Source organism: Mytilus trossulus, chromosome 5, assembly GCF_036588685.1.
Source record: "Mytilus trossulus isolate FHL-02 chromosome 5, PNRI_Mtr1.1.1.hap1, whole genome shotgun sequence".
Lineage (NCBI taxonomy): Eukaryota > Metazoa > Mollusca > Bivalvia > Mytilida > Mytilidae > Mytilus > Mytilus trossulus.
This window is the reverse complement of record NC_086377.1, coordinates 16555246-16575891: the sequence shown is the minus strand read 5'-3', so window position 1 is coordinate 16575891 and position 20646 is coordinate 16555246. Positions and strand designations below refer to the sequence as shown.

The 20646-nt window shown below is 33.5% G+C and overlaps 1 long non-coding RNA gene across 1 annotated transcript; it reads right to left on the bottom strand.

The window, feature by feature from the left end:
- Window positions 1-14624: 14624 nt before the first annotated feature.
- Window positions 14625-19892, bottom strand: LOC134719458 (uncharacterized). The gene is made up of 4 exons (XR_010107591.1): window positions 19804-19892; window positions 17158-17356; window positions 16124-16211; window positions 14625-15479 (listed from the first exon to the last, which is right to left on the bottom strand). It is a non-coding gene; the product is annotated as an uncharacterized LOC134719458 (long non-coding RNA).
- Window positions 19893-20646: the final 754 nt, after the last annotated feature.

The following is a 20646-nucleotide window of genomic DNA, read 5'->3' as shown; positions in this document are numbered from 1 at the left end:
TTATTATATCTCATTGGTCAAACGCAAACATTTCATGGGAAATAAAATGATCTTTGACCAAAACAACATTTGTCCAACGCCTGCATTCGATGCTTATAGTGTTAGGGTATGGGGTGGTTTCTAATGCCGTTGTAAGATGGGAATACATATCTTGCTGGATAACATACAAATAAACGGACAGACATACAGGCATTTGGTGTTTAGAAACATTGTAGTCCGTCATTTTGATAATCACCCATTGAACATAAACCACACAGGGCAAATACTGTAACCGAGTCCAAATGCAAGAAGTCATTGAAATTATCGTTTGGCCTTCCATGTTTCCATACATAAAACGCCTGAAATATGATATTATACAAACATACGTATCACATGGTTCCCTCCAACACAGTGGAAACTCTTCTAGATACAACTTATGATGCTAGGGTTTATAGTTTTTTTTAGGTTCTCTTAAGCCCCAGTCCCACTACACCACGATCGCACTACGCTCATCACGATCTAAAACAAAATCAGATCGTGGTGAGGTCGCGGTATGAGCGGCATAAAAATAAACATTTTCGTTGCTTTCACGATGCTTTCACGATGCTACTACGTCCTCATTACGCTTCTACGCCGATTTTGCTACGATTATACCCCGTTCTCACCACGCTTATTCTGCGACCTCACTACGCTTATCAAGACCTTTCTACGCTCTTCACGTCCTCGGTACGATTATACCACGATTTATGCGATTGTAACACGATCTTACCACGCTTCTACTGCGATTATAGCACGCTCGTCCCACGACCTTACTACGACCAAACCACGCTCATACCGCGATCTCATTACGCTCTCAACAATAATGTCAGCACCGAACTCCATATAAATACTGTTTCATTCCTTCTATTTCTCATTTATAAGGTCGAATACTTGTCACCAGTAGCTAAATGACTTAAAGTGATAGCAAGTTTAAGACCAGGCGATAGGGCTCTTCGAAATAGCGTATCCGTCTTTTCAATTCTTGTACCAACTCGGTTAAGAACTTCACCGAACATCACTAGAGGCATTCTTAAAAAATGAAGAAGGAAGGTTCATCCTCATTCTTAACTCGTTCATCAACTGATCATAATGACCAATCTGGAGTCTCCTATCCGTTGCTGACCAAGGACGAATCCAAAAGGACCTACGCCGTCTAAATGTTCTTCAAATCCTTCTTCTTCGTTCTCTCAATAACAACACTATGGCTTGGTCGTTAAGATTTTGTATCTGAGTTATTGATTGAAGAAGCATCACTACATTAACATGGTCTTGTGTTTCCATAGTTCAATTGCAATTGATGTTTCAAACAAAAACTGGAGAGCTTTAAATCATCTATGTGACAATGACAATTGGCATGACAAGAACTCTAAATAGTCGTAGTACGAACGTAGACTCGTCGTAGCAAGAGCGTGCTGAGAACGGTATGAGCGTACTTGTATCGTACTATGGTCTTGAACAGCGTGGTGTGAACGTGGTATAGTCGTAGTGGGAGCGTAGTTGGGTCGCGATGAGAACGGGATGATTGTAGAGAGGTCGTGATAACGCCGCTGTGAGATCGTAGTGTTGTCTGCCCGAATAGAATCACGCTCTCGCTACGCTCTCGCTACGATGGTACAGCGACCTTTGCGATCTTACCACGACCTTACTGCGCTCTCACTACGCTTCTACTACGACCTGATTTCGCCACGACCGCACCACGCTTGTTTTGAACATGTTCAAAGTTGGCCACGCTCATCACGATCTCCAAGACCTTACCACGACCGTATTACGACCTCACTGCGATCTACACGATCGCACTACGCTCGTCAAAATTTGCATTTTTTTCACAGATCGTAGTGCGATCGTGGCCTAGTGGGACTCGGGTATTAGGATTTATTTCCCAAGTACAACAGAATGTAAAGAACTAAATAAAAAGTTTTGTATTGAGAACATTTTATTTCATCTAAAACAAACTAAAAGAGCAGTTACAAACATGATTTATTACCATTACCTTTAAAAATGTTATTTTTTTCCCCCAAGTACTTCCTTTTATTTTACTTTCTCTTGGAGCATTTGGGTCAAACTTTTGGAGGGCAATTTTCTGGTCATATCTTTGCTATCAACTAAAAATGGACGACAGTGTAAATGTTCCGGACCATATGAGTATTTGGACCATACGCGTATGGTCATGACCATATGCGTATACTCATATGGTCCGACCATACGCGTATGGTCCGACCGTACGCGTATGTATGGAACGCCACGACTGCCTTATGTTAATAATCAGCATTATACGCAGTGTTCACAGCATTATATGAAGTGATCACAGCATTATATGTAGTGCTCACAACATTATATGAAGTGATCACAGCATTATATGCAGTGCTCACAGCATTATATGCAGTGTTCACAGCATTATATGCAGTGTTCACAGCATTATATGCAGTGTTCACAACATTATATGAAGTGCTCACAACATTATATTAAGTACTCACAACATTATATTAAGTGTTCACAACATTATACGTTTTTTGTTGTATGATGAGATTGATGTATGATGAGATTTATGAATGATGAGATCATTCGGTAAACCTCGTTTTTTAGCGGAAATGACCGAATCCATAATTGGTAAATTACGGTAATGCCCAGCAAACAAATTTAAAAAGTTATTAAAATCATGTTATCATAAGGTAGCATACAATATTTAAAACTGATTGAAATAAGTAAGGAAAAGATGAAACTGAGAGGTGAATGATTGAAGTAGTTCTGTTCGTCGTAAGAAATACGAATTGCAAAATGTAAGTTAAATAATTAAAAGTTTATTTAATGAAATATCGTAGGAAAATTTGTATGATATATTCTCGAGTTCATTTCCTACTGAAGAAATTTAGCAAGGTGCCACTTTATAGTCCGTACTCAGTTTTAAAAAGCTTAATTGCCTTTTCAATAACACAGTAAGCTATCTATAACACATAGGTGCCATATTACGCTAGCTTATATATGTCATGATAAAGTCATTTTTGGCATCAATTTTCAGAATTTGGCATTTTTACATGAATAAGTATCTAACAGATATGGAAAATGCAGTTTAAAGCATTTCACTGTAGGTGTTAAACATAACTTTACATCAATTATTCCATTTTTTACAAGCTTTTTAGCACGGCAAGTACTAAGATTGTCTTCTAAATATGATCAGCAGTCTTATATAGAAATTTAAACTTTCATAGAAAAATTTACCCTTTCAAGACCCTGTTTAACATTTTCATTTAAAGTTATCATCTCTGATGAAAATTGAGTTTGTGGGGATGAATAAAACGTTTTCTACGTTTGTTCGTCAGTTTGCACGGTACATATATATATATAAAAGTGGTATGCTTGCCAATGAAACAACTTTCCACAAGAGACAAAATGACATCACAGAAATTTTAAACAGCTAAACGGCCACAGTACGACCTTCAACAATGAGGAAAGCCCATACCGGATAGTCAGCTATAGATGGCCCCGAAATGATAAACGAAAAATATTCCTAATTTATGTACAAACAAACGATCGAAAAACTAACATGTATATGTTACAGTAAATAGGTGAAATTAGGAATTACATGTAATTACTAAAATTTAGGAATTACATGTAATCACCGATGCACTTAGTTAATACAAGTAATCCCTGAAACGGTCCAGTTATTACCAGTAATTACTAATTTTAAAATGAATTTTTAAACCTATTTACTGACTGCTAAAACAATGGTGTATAATGGTCAGGTGATCAAAAGTTATGGTAATACTAACTAAAATATCAGTTAGTACTCTTAAAATTTTGAATGGTTGATTTCTATAAAAAAAAATCTTGAATAAATATGGACCTTTAAATATTTGGTTAAATCCGAGTAACTTTAGTTTTAATCCAAAATGGTTCAAGTTCAGCATTATACAGATAATTTTTGACAAATTTCAGCAGACATGGAAATCAGAAATGGAAAATTCTCCTTAGGCATTATGTTTTAAATTTTTAAAGAAAACTTTGAATTTGAAGAATATTATTCAATTACTGTCTTTTGATGAGGTAAATATGCGGTTTTATTGACTTTTGAAACAATGATATTCACTGAGGCCTACGACCGAATATTTATATTTATTTTGTTGTTAAATCATTAATAAAAATGATATAGTGAAATGATAATTCACTGTTAGCAGCCAATCTGGATATATTTTGTTAAATTAGCTGAGAAGCAAGGTTGATGAGTTGTACACTTGCGAGTGAATATTTGGACCTCATTGAATACGTATTTATGTGACCTCCAATTCAACCCCTAGCTGGAGATGGGTTATCGATGTATTAAGCTATTCAAGTTGTAAGGGTTTTGTAGAACAAAAAGCCTACTTTTGCTGTTATCGCAGGCTCAACAAAAAAGAGGGAAAAATATTAAAATTTTCCTCTAGATACTATCTTTTGACTTGTACTGTAAGAAGCTTCTGTCAAAATTGGGTAAAAATCCAGGATGGTTTATAAAACCAAATGTTTTAAAAACTTTAATTGCAGAGTGTATGTAATGTTAACTGGGGGAAAAAAACAGTCCAATTATAAGTAATATACGAAAAAAAGGATTCATTTTACAAACTTTACCTTGGGATATTATCTTATGATCATAAAAATTTAGCTTCTGTAGAAATCCAGGATATTTGGTGAAAATTATTTTAAAGTTTTAAACCACAGTGCATGATGAAGATTTTAGTTTAACCAAATTATGAAAATCAATTTTGGATTGATATCATTGTCTTGCATGCATGACATGCATATATTTACAGAGTTTTAAAACCTATAAAACACCCATTTTCCAGTTTCAATTCACAAACACTAAAGAGTATGCACTTTTGATGTGCCTTATATTCCTACATCCTTAAGTAAGCTCCCTTAAAATCCCTATCCCTTTACTTTCTTATTTGGTATCTTGAATTATGTTTTTAATTTTAAAACAAAAACATCAAGTTAGTAAATAGCTGTAAAAATGACAAAAAAAATCAGTGATTACCAGTAATCACTGAAACAACTAGTAAATACATGTAATTACTGAATTGGCTAGTAATTACAGGTATTTACTGAAACGTTTAGTAATTACGTGTAATTCCTAATTTCACCTATTTACTGTAACATATACATATAACACATTAATTAACAAACGACAACCACTGAAATAAAGGCTCCTCCTGACTTGGGACGGCCACATATATGCAAAATGTGGCGGGTTTTAACATGTTAGCGGGATGTTGGTATCCTCCCTCTAACCTGGGACAGTGGCGTAACAGAACAACATAAGAACGAACTATGAAAATCAGTTGTAAAAGGCTTGTTAGTTTTCTCGTTTGAATTGTTTTACATGGTCGTATAGGGGCCTTTTATAGCTGACTATGCGGTATGGGCTTTGCTCATTGTTGAAGGCCGTACGGTGACCTATAGTTGTTAATGTTTGTGTCATTTTGGTATTTTGTGGATAGTTGTCTCATTGGCAATCATACCACATCTTCTTTTTTATATTAACTCATTAGATGGGTACAAATATAAATACATATGATCTAACAAGAAAATAGAGTAAAATTGCATGTGGGCGGGTACTTGTATATCCCAACAATAAAAAGACACTATAAGTACTGATCTGAGAGTATATATAACTAATATAGTACCATGCTGTTGATTAAAAATAACATCACTCCAGACCCTTTTGTTTTCCACATAATTAATATTGCCAATAATTAAGAAGTTCCGGGTCGAATCGATACCAATAATATATTCACCTGTTAACTATTACATTATCTGTACGTTCCGCATCTGACAGGAGTGATGATGATGATGTATGGGTTTTTCTGTCCGACTATCCTGTTTGGGTATTGCGGACTTTCTACTTATTATCTGGTTCTGTTGACCGTTTAGCATTTACTTTATTTCTTGGAGTGTGATAAGGCGTATCTGGCCGTTCTAAGATCAAAAGAGCTGATGTAACTGCTTCTGGAGATGGCATCAATACTGGCGATGTGTGAGGTGGTGTTGTCCGGAGCAACTCGGGATCGTCTAGGTCGAATCCCTCGTCGTAGTCGATCCGGCATCGCTTGCCTCTGTCTTTGGTTGGCTGGAGGTAGTATTGGCGATGGCATGCCTTCCTGGGGTTGTACGGACTGATGACAGTGTCCGTCTTGATGCAAATGCCCTCAGGTTCCCCTTGATACTTTGTGGGTACTATCTCCCTGCTTCCATCTCGTGCTGTTGTGGCTTCTGTTTGTTGGTTCTGGTCTACCTTGGTGGTGTGTGGTAAGACCTCAGCCGATGTCGCAGCAGTGCTTTTGGCCTGCACCCACTGGTTGTAACGCTTGGCGTCCCTTCTTTTGGTGGATGGGGGTTTACTTTTCAGGGCCGGCTTGGCTTTACTGGAGGATACCTCTAGTTCCGTAGCCTTTGTCCACGTTAGCTGTACTGTCACCTGGTCAGTGCTTGCCGAGAACCTCCAGGCAGGTACTTTTCCAGTCAACTTCATGGATGCTAACAAAGCATTCAATTCATCTGGTATTTCCATAATGATTTGTCCAAAAAGTGAGTGAGTTGTGTTGAGCTGAGATCAGTACGAATACTTCAAACGCAAACTTCAGAATCTGACAGGAGTACCACGAAACGCTGTATTTAAGATTTTGCTATATACACGGGTCGTAATCACAGGGTTGAAACTACTTAATTCAATCATTGTCACATTGTTCCCGATTGTAGTACTTTAATCAGTATGACTTTCTAAGATGGCAATACGAATAATAAAAATCTGGACTTAAAATAAGGCGTATAGGTACAGCATGTACAGTTTTCAATTTGTTAGACGTAAAACAGTGAATCAAAGATTCAATTTTATTCATAACTCATAAAGGACAAAACTGTTGATTAAAAAATACTCCTTTCCAGAGATTTTTGTTTTCCAAACAAAATCAATAATTATACCAATATTAAATTGACAAGTTCCAGGTGGTTTAATTTAAGATTTAAATTATCTAATTAGCAAAACAGTGAAATTTATATTTTACACCTCAGTAATCACACTGGTTCAAACTAGATTTTCATTAGTATAAGCTCTTGCATTAAATTTACTCACTATATTATTTCGCTCTTTTTATTGGATATAAACTTTTCCTTTGTTGTTAATTGTTTATTTATACTATTGCAAAGTGTTTTCTTTACATTTTTGAATTTGATATTACGTTGAAATTAAAAAAAAAAATCTGATCTTTTGTGATAATGAGGCGTCTATTCAGGTCATCAATTCAGGTTCATCTAAGGATGCTTTTATGCAAACTTGTTTGAGAGAGCTTTGTTTTATTCAAGCAAGTTTTCAGTTTGAAGTTCGAGCCAGACACATTTTAGGTGTAGAAAATAGACTTGCTGACTATTTGTCTCGATGGCATTGTAGTCATAAATACAGAGAGTTATTTAAGTCAGCTATTTCAGTAGATAGATATGAAGAGGTACCAGTTCTCATGTCAGATTTTTCATTTTTAAATAATTGGTAATTTATTTTACAGAGTTAGAGGTTCTGCGGTTTCAATGTAAAGATTCTGCTAAACATGCTTTTGCGGAGAGTACTTATAAAAATAAGAAAACTCAGTTAGAATCATATTTTATGTTTTGTATATATTTTGAACTTATGCCTGTTCCTGCTACAGTTCATGTTTTGACACTATATGCACAGTTTCTAAGTAGAAGTTTTAAATCTGTTGACTCTATAAAGAATTATCTTAGTTCAGTAAGATATCTGCATTTATTGTTAGATTTAGAATATCCACAGTTTGAAGCTTTTCATTTGAGATTAGTATTAAGAGGTTTATGTAGAATTAAGGCACATTGTCAAAAACAGGCCTTGCCAATTACTCCTCACATTTTACTTCCAATTTATAGGAAGCTGGATATGAATAGTGCATATGATGCTACTATATGGTGTTTATTTTTACATGCCTTTTTTCTAATGTTTAGAAAATCTAATTTGGTGCCAGAATCCATTTCTACTTTTGATCATAATAAGCAGCTTTGTAGGGATAGTATTATTTTCGATTGTAAGCGTAAGCTATTATTGATAAGTGTTAACTGGTCGAAAACCATTCAGTTTGGTGAGAGAGAATTATTGATACATTTAGTCTCGATACCAGATTCTCCATTGTGTCTGGGCTTTTGCAGCAGAAGTACCTACTGAATTAATTCAATTGTACGGAGATTGGAAAAGCGATGCTTATAAAAGATACTTAAAATTTTCATTAGATGATAAGATTTCAGTAGCATTCAGTAGCAGAAAAGATGACGGCACATATTTCAGATGTTTTATTATAAATTTTTACAGGGAATTTCTTTGAAAAAAGGGCGACCATTGTGTCAGCGTCTATACCTAAATATGTTAGTGGAATAGATGGGTGTACAACTCAGGCCTTTCCTGGTGCCACTATTGGTCGTCTTACTGAGTTAATTTCATCTGGGAAAGTAGATTTAATTTCATTAGATTTCGTTATAGTTCATGTTGGTACTAATAATATTTCTTCGTCTCAATCCGTAGATACTATTATATCATATTTCGGAGATTTAATTCACAAGTTAAAAAAGATGACATTTGCTAAGTTGATCTTTACTTCTATTCTTCCTAGACCAGTTGATCACATGAAAACTGGAGCTAAAGTTGATAAAGTTAATACTGAGTTAAAAAGATTGTGTAAAAGAAATAATTTATTATATTGTAATTTGTATAGGAGTTTCGTACTCGACAATATTCCAGATGCTTCCTTATTTGCTCCGAGAGATGGGCTTCATTTAAATTTTGCTGGTACAGAACTTTTCAGAAAAAAGATAATCAATATTATTAAGCATCAGAGTATATAAGTTGTAATGTGTTACAACTGTGTTTTTATTTACTTCACACATGTATATTGTTTACTGTAATTATTCTTTTTTCTCTTTTCAGAGAACTTGCATCCTGAATATGATACTGGTTTTCCTCTAACTACTCAAGATCTACATATATTTTGAGTTGGTTTGCTGTTTTGTCCTTTCATCACTATACACATTTTGAAAGGATGGAGCTTATTTGAAGTGAGAAAAAAGAGTGATCATAGTATGTCTGGTTTTTATCATCATTATAACTGTTTTGATACTAGTTATTATTTTATCTTTAATTTTTTTTGGCGGCCTTGCAGGCTTGGCGGATGTTTGCCAAAAAAATTCGTTATATATCTATGTTTATGTATTTTCATTTGTGTATTTAATTATTTATGATATATTGTATTTTGTAATATATTGAAAAAATATTTATATCAGGCAATACAAATTATACCTATTGACTTCCTTTTATTTCACCCACTTGATAATTGGTTTAATTTAAGATTTAAATTATTTAATTAGCAAAACAGTGAAATTTATATTTTACACCTCAGTAATCACACTGGTTCAAACTAGATTTTCATTAGTATAAACTCTTGCATTAAATTTACTCACTATATTATTTCGCTCTTTTTATTGGATATACACTTTTCCTTTGTTGTTAATTGTTTATTTATACTATTGCAAAGTGTTTTCTTTACATTTTTGAATTTGATATTACGTTGAAATTACCCACCCTCCCTCCCTTGTTAAAATTTTTGTTTTGTTTTTCCGTTTATAAATTCATAGTGGCGGATGTTTGCCAAAATAATTGGTTATATATCTATGTTTATGTATTTTCATTTGTGTATTTAATTATTTATGATATATTGTATTTTGTAATATATTGAAAAAAATATTTATATCAGGCAATACAAATTATACCTATTGACTTCCTTTTATTTCACCCACTTGATAATTCGACGGGTTCAAACAGAAAGATGTTAAAAGCAGAGAAAACTTCATCTTATAATCGGCATGACTTTATCAGATGACAATACCAATACTAAAATAAGGCTTACGCATAGTTATATTCTTTAATTCAGTCACAGACCCGCGATATCACGGATGTGTTCTAGTAAATATATATAAATATTAAGTTGTGAATATGGTGAAACTAATCCTCAAAATAAGTTTAAAATGCCCTGCATGGTGTGGAATAAACTTGGGTTAAATTGATCATACTTCTTAATTTACTTATTTCAATCCGTTTTAAATATTGGATACTGCCTTAATGATCACATATATAATAATAACTGTTTAAATTTGTTTGCTGGGCATTAAGAAGAAATGTTGGATCATGTCCAGAGGCAGTTAAAAAACAAGCCTATCTTGCCCTTGTCCGACCGCACCTTGAATACGCTTGCAGCGCATGGGACCCTCACCTACAAAAACATATTTATCAGATTGAGATGGTCCAACGCCGTGCAGCACGCTTTATCAAAAGCAATTATTCAAGGGAGCCTGGAACAGTAACAACTCTTCTAGAAGAATTAAATCTAACACCACTAGAAATAAGAAGAAAAGTAGCACGTATAACACTCTTTCATAAAGCCATCCATGAAAGAGTTGCTATACCTATTCCAACGCACATTATAAAACCAAGAAGAACGTCGAGACTCCACCAACCGAACACTAAAAGATATGTACAAATCAGGCCAAACAAAGATATCTACAAATACAGCTTTTTCCCTAGGACCATCAGAGACTGGAATAAACTACCAGATGAACTATTAGAGATCGAGAGCAGTGAGGAATTCAAGACCAAACTCACCAAGCTCCTCTGTAGTGGCTAGCAACACAGACAGTCGATACTGGTAGCAAATGTTTTTAACCTGCACCTGTATATAAATTTTTAGCACAATTTTGGAACCATTGTTTGTAAATATAGAAGTTTATTGTCATGTTGGAGGACGTCAAAAGTTAAAACTATACTTGAGTGATGGGTCGAAGTACCCTTTTCAAGTGACGACATAGCTCCGCTATGTCGTAGATGTAGATGTAGATGTAGATTAATTTACCAATTATGTTTTCGGTAATTTCCGCTAAAAAACGAAGTTTACCGAATGATCTCATCATTCATAAATCTCATCATACATCAATCTCATCATACAACAAAAAACGTATAATGTTGTGAACACTTAATATAATGTTGTGAGCACTTAATATAATGTTGTGAGCACTTAATATAATGTTGTGAGCACTTAATATATTGTTGTGAGCACTTCATATAATGTAGTGAACACTGCATATAATGCTGTGAGCACTGCATATAATGCTGTGATCACTTCATATAATGTTGTGAGCACTACATATAATGCTGTGATCACTTCATATAATGCTGTGAACACTGCGTATAATGCTGATAATTAACATAAGGCAGTCGTGGCGTTCCATACGTATGGTCGGACCATATGAGTATTATACTCGTTTGGTTATTAACGGGCCGGACCATATGAGTATTTGGACCATATAGGTTGTTTTTTTTAAATTATATAATAAACGTATCAATACAAAAACTATCTAAAAACTCAATGTAAAAATTAAATATTGATGCCCTAGTTAGTTTTTATAGCTAATTACATTCTTGCATGTAGGCTTGAGGTGACAGTTAATTCCACACGGTATCATAGCTTTTTTGCATTTACTAGTCCTTGTTGTGCACGATCCTTTTCATTTACATCTTTTGTTTGCGAATGAAAAGTTACCCCTTTTGCAGCTGCGTACAGTGATACCGAGGTCTTGGGCCATTCCGATATATCTACGATGTTTTAAGAAGCTCTAGGTCTTAAATATCGTAACACGACTGCAATACACCATATTCACTAGACAACTTAAATAAAATGTGTTACTTTCAATTGACTTCTTGTGTAACAGTTCATGAAGAAATTTTTGGAAATATTTTTAAGTGGACATATTGCCATTCACTCGTTATAAAAAAATCGGTAATAACCATCGGTAATAACCATCGGTAATGACCATCGGCAATGGCCATTGGTATGAATGTGTTTATTTATATTGTTTTGACAAGTTAAGAAAATTAACTATTTGAAACTTCTAATTTGTTTTAGCTAATCTTTTTGTAATGATTATGTAAATTAATATAAAATTACCTATATGATAGCGTCTTTTTAATGAACAGTCATACCAAATGAAGAGTTGAGACGTATTTAAAGTAAACTGTAACAGAGTGTAAATTACCCGGACCATACGCGTACGGTCGGACCATACACGTATGGTCGGACCATATGAGTACAGACCTTCTAAAATTCAAACTGACCATTATTCCGTGCGTTCATCGTGTATCGTGCGTGTTGCGTGCGTGCATCGTGCGTGTATCGTGCGTGTACCAATCGTGCGTTCATCATTCATCGCTCCGTGTATTTTTCGTGTAACGTGCGTGCATCGTGTATTCTTAATCGTGTAACGTCCGTGTATCGTGCGCTCATCAATCATTCATTCTTAACCGTGTATCGTGCGTGCATCGTGCGTTCATCAATCATTCAGTCTTAACCGTGTATCGTGCGTTCGTCAATCGTGTATAATTGTGTTTGTTATAGATAACGTGCATTTATCAAACGTTCATCTCTAATTGTGTAACTTTCATACATTGCGGTTTTTATATAAAAGTCGGTTATAAAGCTCACCAAAGCTTATATTTTTTCTCACGGTTAAAGTATATATATATATATATATATGTTCCGACTTTAAATAACATTTACAGCCATACATGTACTTACTTTTTGTGAACACTTTATTAACTTCATCGTACATAACGTTCATACAAATTCATTACTTTTTTGTGTAAATATTTTATCATCTGTAAGTATTTCGTGGTTATTCAGCGAATCTTGGCTGGGACTGACATATTTCGATATAATGATACATTTTGTACGTACAAACAATAACATGATATTGACATTTCTACGACAGAAGAGTAAACATTGGTATTTCTATTCAAGTGAGCGAAATGGAATTAAAAATATACCGTTGGTCAACCGTTATTTGTTAAAAATATTCTGTCAATAAAAAACAAAAGTGCTTTTGCAAAATTTAGATGTGAGGTAGCTCCACTAGAAAAGTAGAAACTGGAATGTATGAAAGAATAAGAAGTCCCGGAGATGACATGTGTTGTAGCTCTTCTATTGAAGATGAACTTCACGTCATTCTAAAATGCCAATTATATGTAGTTATAAGACAAATATTATACATTTTAATAAACATTTTAACCTATAATTATCATAAAGCGAAAGTTTTATATTTTTATTCAATAACGGCAATGTTGCCAAAAACACCAACACTATTTTATTCAAAAGAAACTATACAAATCCTTGGTTGAACTATGCTAGATTATAATTCTTCGCTTATTTGGCAAATTATACTACTAAGATATTTTCAAATAAATACCATTATAAATATCCTTTTTTGTCTAAGTTTCTGATGGTTACATGCACGGGATGTTATTCCATTGAGAAAATACAATATACAAGATTGGGCCGACAAGATTGTCAGGTAAATGTGGATCGCGGATTAAAATGTTTAATGTCAAACTTGAATTAACAAATTAAACTGAGGCGAATTAACACAAATATGTATATTTTCTTCAACAGTGTTTGAATTCTCTATTCTAAATTTCATTAAAACCAAGCTTAAAACACTGTGCGGGACAAATTTGCCATTCCGGTATCCGCAAATCTGACTTTGTCGGTTTACAAGATATCAAAACAAAATTTTGACCAGTGATAGATTATTGAAAAATTTAAAAAATGCCATATGTCCCAACTTGTCACTGTTGTCACTCTTGTCACTGCAGCTGATTAAAAGTACATTTCCCATGGGAAATTTGATAATTCCCATGGGAATATTAGAATTTCCCATGGGAACATTGAAAGTTCCCATGGGAAAAATTACTTTTCCCATGGGAAGTTTAGAGTTCCCATAGGAACTTTAAAGTTCCCATGGGAAAAGATGAATACAAAAAGTTCCCATGGGAATTAATTCTTCCCATGGGAACAACTTTTCTTCCCATGGGAACAACTTTTCTTCCCATGGGAACAATATTTCTTCCCATGGGAACAAATCTTCTTCCCATGGGAACAATTTTTCTTCCCATGGGAACAATTTTTTTTCACATAGGAACAATTTTTCTTCCCATGGGAACATATTATATTACAATACAAACATTATTTTCCATTTAAATTTTTTTCTTCATAAAAATTACAATTTATTGCAAATACTGGATATATGAGAAAAAAAGAGAATACACTTCTGCCTTAGCTGGATGGAAAGCTGTAGGGCATAACATATTTTTGGAACCTTATAAAACATCTCAGAAAAGCAGATTTGTCTCGGGGTCAAGTTTGCAAATCCGCTGAGAGCAAAAGTTGTTCACCTTAATTTTTGGAGTTAAGTCAAAATGAAGTTGATAACTTGGTTGGTATTGGTTCCCTGATATTTGTTCTAACATTTTTTGGCTCTAGCACCACTGTTGAAAAAGTTATGCCCCTTTTTTCAACAATTTCCTTAAAGGAAAAGTAGTTTTCCTCAAGGGAAATCAAATTTCCATAGAGGAAAAAGATTTTTCCTCAAAGGGAAATTGTTTTTTTTCCTCAAGGGAAATTGTTTTTTCAAGGGAAAAAGATTTCCTTCAAGACAACAAATTTCCCTTAAGGAAATGTTTTCCCTTATTTTTACTTGTTAAACATTTCTTCGCTATACCATGTATACATATAAACAGTATGAATATATATAATTATTACAAGACTGTATAGTTGATGCAAATGATATTCAAAACTTTCATAAATGTTTGACTCAACATTTTTTAATGACATTGAAAATTGATAAAGTCTGACTGTTTAGATCTAGGTATTGTTCATACTTTTTATAAAATTTAACTTTGATTTATAATTTTTTTTTGTAGCAAATGATTCTGTTTTCCTTGTAATTGTTTCAATGCAATACATTAATAAGCAACCAATTTGAATGTCATACCATTTGTGGTGTTCTAAAGAATTTGTTTATATGTTTGCAGATTAAATAATAAAATAAACACTTTTCGTGTTATTTTAAATTAAAATTTTCTTCTGTTTCAACTTGTATACAGTTATTCAATCCACTACGTAAGAATTCAGTGAATACATTATTCCATTCACTTAACATTTTCCTTCAATTCTAAGAGAAAACATTTTTGCAAATTGTTCTTCAAGATCTCCTTCCGTACATTTGATATGAGGGAGCGATGTAAATGAGTGGATAAAACTGGTGTTCCTTTTTCAACAACAAAATAGTATTTGAACTGCATTCTCCTTTCTTTCGATTAATATATATAATATGTTGTTGCTTTTATGCAATAGTGTTTTTGTGTATCTATGATAGAACTCCATTTTGTTTATGGGCATTATCATGTGATAATGATGAAATTTCCTGTTTCTTTTTTGCAGGAAAGCACACATTCCAGTTCAAATTAATCCAATTATGCACTTTGTAAATAAATTTCAACTTTAAGTTTCCTCTTCAGTAATGACCTATTGATCATGAAAACCAAGATGTCTGATCACCTATAAATACACAAAATAAACAAATAAAATGTTATAAATGGAGAGAGAAACAGCAATAAATGTTTTTCATATGTATCTTTATTTATTAAAATACATTAAGTAAACTTGAACCTCGCGAAAAATGATTAGCTGTGATGTAGACTAGAAAGTATTAAATGCAAAATAAAGTATTCGCAAAAAAATAAGTTGATTTACATTAGTCCAGTCTGTGTTTGCAGGAAATTAACATCATTGGTTGCCATATTCCTATTGTGCCTGTCCAAAGTTCAGAGCCTGTAGTTTTTGTAAGTTTAGTCTGACACTAAAATTTAGTGGTTGTTGTTGTTGTTGTTGTTTCATATCGGTCATATTTATTTTTTGTAATTTATTTTGTAATAAACTAGGCAATTAGTTTTACAGTTTGGATTGTTTCATTTTTTCATCTTTGGGTCTTTTATAGCTGCCTACTTTGACTTAAGGGTATGGATTTTCTCATTATTGAAGGTTGTCACAGGCCTACAATTGCTTTCTTAAAGCCATGATAGTTTTCATATTTAATACACCACATCTTTTTAATTTTTATAGTAATCATGATTATCATTCTTCAAGTTCAACAACTTTATAAAAAAAAAAAAAAAAAAAAAAAAAAAAAAAAGTGGTCTTACCATTTAGGTTTAGTTTGCTTCTGCAAATTTTAAATTGCCTATCATTTCTGCTGTTTATAATTTCTCTGTATCTTCTATAGTTCTTGTCCTATACATAAAAGAGTAAAAGTTATTATTGAATGGCATCTTGCATCAATATTTTTTTTTGCTGTTTAATGTACATGATGTATATTAATGTGTGTTTAATAAGAAGAGTGCACACGCTGAAATGTCTCGCCTTCTTTTACTAATCATTGATAATATGTTGATAGTCCTAAGTATACAGCTTTATCACAACTGTCACATAAACTTAACATTGACCAAGATAAATAAATAAAGACTAATGAACCATGTCAGGCAGACATATACAGCTATCAAGGCTTCAATACAACAATTATAGTTGACCTATTACTTATAGTTTAAGAAAAATAGTCCAAATCACAAAAACACTGATCAATTAACCATGAAAATGAGATCAAGGTCAAATAAAACCTGCACCACTGACATATAGATCATACCAAGTTCAAAAACACCAACGTTTTTGATATTAATTTTAAGACATGTATAAATGTTCCAGACCATATTAGTATTTTGATCTTACGTTTATGGTCCAGAACTTACAGTCCCATCATATGTGTACAGTCAGACCATTTAAGTATACTTGTACTGTCTGGTACCAGCTCGACCAAACCTGTGTTTTTATTTTAACTGCAATTAAACTTTTTGTATTAATCTATTAAAGATTTCAGTTATGTTGATCTGTACTGTACATTTGTTTCTAATAAACTTGACCAACTTCTTAAAATTGGGCAGACTGTATGCGTACAGTCCAAATACTTGTATGTTCTGGAACATAAACATGATTAACAAGTATTTGGCAGGATGTCATGCTAAAATCCCATTAATATTAGTACTAAATTTTGAGTATATATACATGTAAATCCACAAGTTACTTACTGAAATTCATGGCGAACACTCACCAAAAACTTACAATTTAGAGGAAAGACTGGACAGATGAATGCACTTACACTATCAAAACAGAGCATAAAACTTACCAAAAAACAACATGTTTTACATTTATCCAGGAGCAGGATAATTGAAAAGTTTTTTTTTTCTTTCTCTGCCGTCCATCATATAATCTTTGAATTCATTCATGCAAAATATGAAAATCTGCAAAGGTAAGACCTTGAACCTCAGCTTATCCACATTTTGAATTTTGAACTGCATACTTGTCCTTTTCATCTTGCTGACAACCTAAACATAAAAAATTATAAAAACATAATTCTAGATTGACTTTGTGTTTTTATTTTTGTTGGTACAAAAAATGTTCCCAACTTTAAAACGAAAACATCATCACCAAAAAAGAGGTCATACTAACCTCCGAAATATTTAAACAACAAACCGAAATTATTACTTGATTGAAGATTGTAAGTTAATGGCATACAGTCAGGGGTACTACTTGTACAAGTGTATTTTATTTACTTGAAGAAGTAAAAATAAATATACACATATAAGTAAATTTGTACGCTACTTATACAAGTGAATTTTATCAACTTGTATAGGTAAAAAAATATATTGGCTGAGTTATGTCCCTTAGACATTCAGATTTTTTTACTTGTAGAAGTAAAAAAGTCATCCTATCTTCTTTTATTGAAATCTTTGGATTTCTTTGCTGTAATTGAATTTTAAATTATCTGCTCTTTGCAGATGTCTTTACTAATCATTTCAGTGCAATTTCATGGACAATGAAAATCTCATTTGTCTGTTATCTTCAGAACACTGCTCATTTACAAGCCCCCAAGGAGCAATTTTTGAAGGCCTTGCGCAAATACTTTAGATCTTTGCGCAATCAGTTTCTTTGTTGAACTAATGAGATGAAACATTGAACTTTAATTAAAAAATTTGAGCAAACCTGGGAAAAATCATTAAAGGCATGATTTTACATCTCAAAACTTGAGGATTTTTGTTGGATTGTAAGAAAAATTTACTTATACAAGTAAATTTTTGAGAAAATGAAGGGGAGATTATTTAAACATTATTTATTTACTTATATATGTATATTTTTTTTTACTTCTTCAAGTAAATAAAATACACTTGTACAAGTAGTACCCCTGACTGGCATAGATACTCTTATTTTTGAAAACTTGATGTCTATTGCATACTTATATTCCTTTGTTCGAGAGTATGCATATTTAGATGGACTCCATGGACTTTAAAGTTAAATAAGCATGATTAATTTTACAGTTTTTCAGCTCTATGTGTACATTTTGAGAGAATCTTGCAATACTGTATATTCTGATATTCTGAACTTATTGTGAGGTTTTTATTAATACAACTGAAAGCTGTATCTCATTTTCATTTATGCCGGGGCGGATCCAGCCATTTTAAAAAGGGGGGGTTCCCAACCCAAGACAAAGGGGATGGTCCTATATTCATTTGGTTTATTTTATTGTCTCATACAAGAATATATATGGTTTGAGGGTGGGAAACAGGAATCCCGAATTTTTTAACCTACCCACTGGGGATCTCAACCATTTAAAAGTTTCTCGAACATGTGGGGGTGGGGGTGACCCCCATGGACTCTCCCTATATTTCATTTTATTTGTTATATTGTTCTATACAAGAATATATATATATGGTTTAGGGGTGGGGATCTTGACCGTTTACAAGTTTTCAAACTACTTACTAGAGGGGGACGGACTTCCCTTTTTATTTTATTTTATTAATTTTATTGTCCCCCACAAGAATATATATGGTTTAGGGTGGGGATCTGGATCGTTCACAAGATAATAGCACATTATCAAATTGAACAGGGTGGGGTACATGGGGTAACCCCCAAACACTTCCTTTTAATTTCATTTGATTTGTTTTATTGTCCCATTCAAGAATATATATGGTTTAGGGGTGGGGATATGGACCGTTGACAAGATAATAGCATACTCTCAAATTGAAGGGGGTGGGGATTACCTGCCATGGTCTCACCCTCCCTTCTTTCTTCCCCCAAAATACCTTTTAATAGTTCCCAATGCACAGATAGTTAACATTATTTTCCCTTGATTTACACTTTAGAATATACACTATAGAGGGAGGGTAGGGGGGCTCCTAATCCCGAAATCCCAGCTTAAAAACAACATAATCCCAACGTCCCAAAATTCGAATAAAGAATTCCCGAATCCCGAAATCCTGACCTTAAAAACACCCAATCCCGCAGTCCCGATAAAGGTCCTATCACCCCTCACTATACAGGTGTAAATTAAAAGATAATACAACTGAAGACCACAGTGGTGGGATCCATAATTTTTCATTAGTGGGGGCCCACCGACTGCCTAAAAGGGCCTGCTCCTGACATGCATCAGTGATTCCATGTATAATCAACCAATTTTTTTTCCCAAACAGGAACTCCTGGTCCCCCCTTTTCACCCTCATTTCAATCACCCTGATATAAATTTAGTTTTATCACTTACAATAGGAATGGTTTGAATTCCCCAATAATTCTTATATACCATTAATATCAACATATTTCATTTTTGATAAATGAATAGCAAAAGTTTTCTATGGGTAGAAATGGATATAGTGGGAAGCTTTCAGATTCACATCATGCCGGTGCGTTCAAAGTGCTAGGTTTTTATGAGCTCGTTGTTTGCGGACTAACTATTTAGGCCAGTGGTGGATAATAGTGTGCGTGCATTAATCTTCTATACCTTCTTAATCAATATATTCAAATACTGACGGCAAGTGTTGTAATACAATCAATGTCTTATTTGAAATCACCGTGCTATTTACATGTGGGATCGAGAATGCAGGGGAAAGAAACTTGTCAATTATGTTTATTTCTAAGCCAAAATAAATGAGCCGCCGTAAAATCAAGGATCTAACTATACAAATCCTTGGTAAAATTAACCTTGGGTAATCCTCAAATTGGTGAAAGAGGCTTTACGGGCTGACTACTAATACATGTATTAATCTCAAAATAACTCGGCAGCGTCAAATAACAGTGCATGTAAGGCTCGTCTCGGAAGGGGCGTCTTTTTTCTGTCTTCTTTTTTTTAGTTATATTTTTTATAACTTACACTTTTATTCCATTATTCTCTTTCTTTCACTTTTCTTTATTCCTTTTTTTCTTTGTCCTTTGTTGTCTATTCTGTTAATTCACATCCATGCCCTCTTATGTGGACTATGTAGTTTATTTTTCAGTTCTGGCAGATAAGATAAAGATAAGATAAGAAAACTTTATTTTGATTCGGCATGAGTACAAATAAGCAACACAAGCTCTAAGGAGCTTTTGACCGAATATAAAAACATATAAATAACATAAAAACAGTGCATTTTGACATATAAAACAACCTGTAATACAAAGTTGAAATCTCACATACCGGTACATAGCATGCAATAAAAATAATCAACAAATTTTAGAATGAAGTAAAAACATGCTTGACCAGAGCAACAAATAAGCAGCATAAATAATAAAACAGTTTAAGAATTATCTGCAAGCAGAACAGTGACATTCCAAACCGTTCCAGGACTGAACAAGACTTTTAAAATGT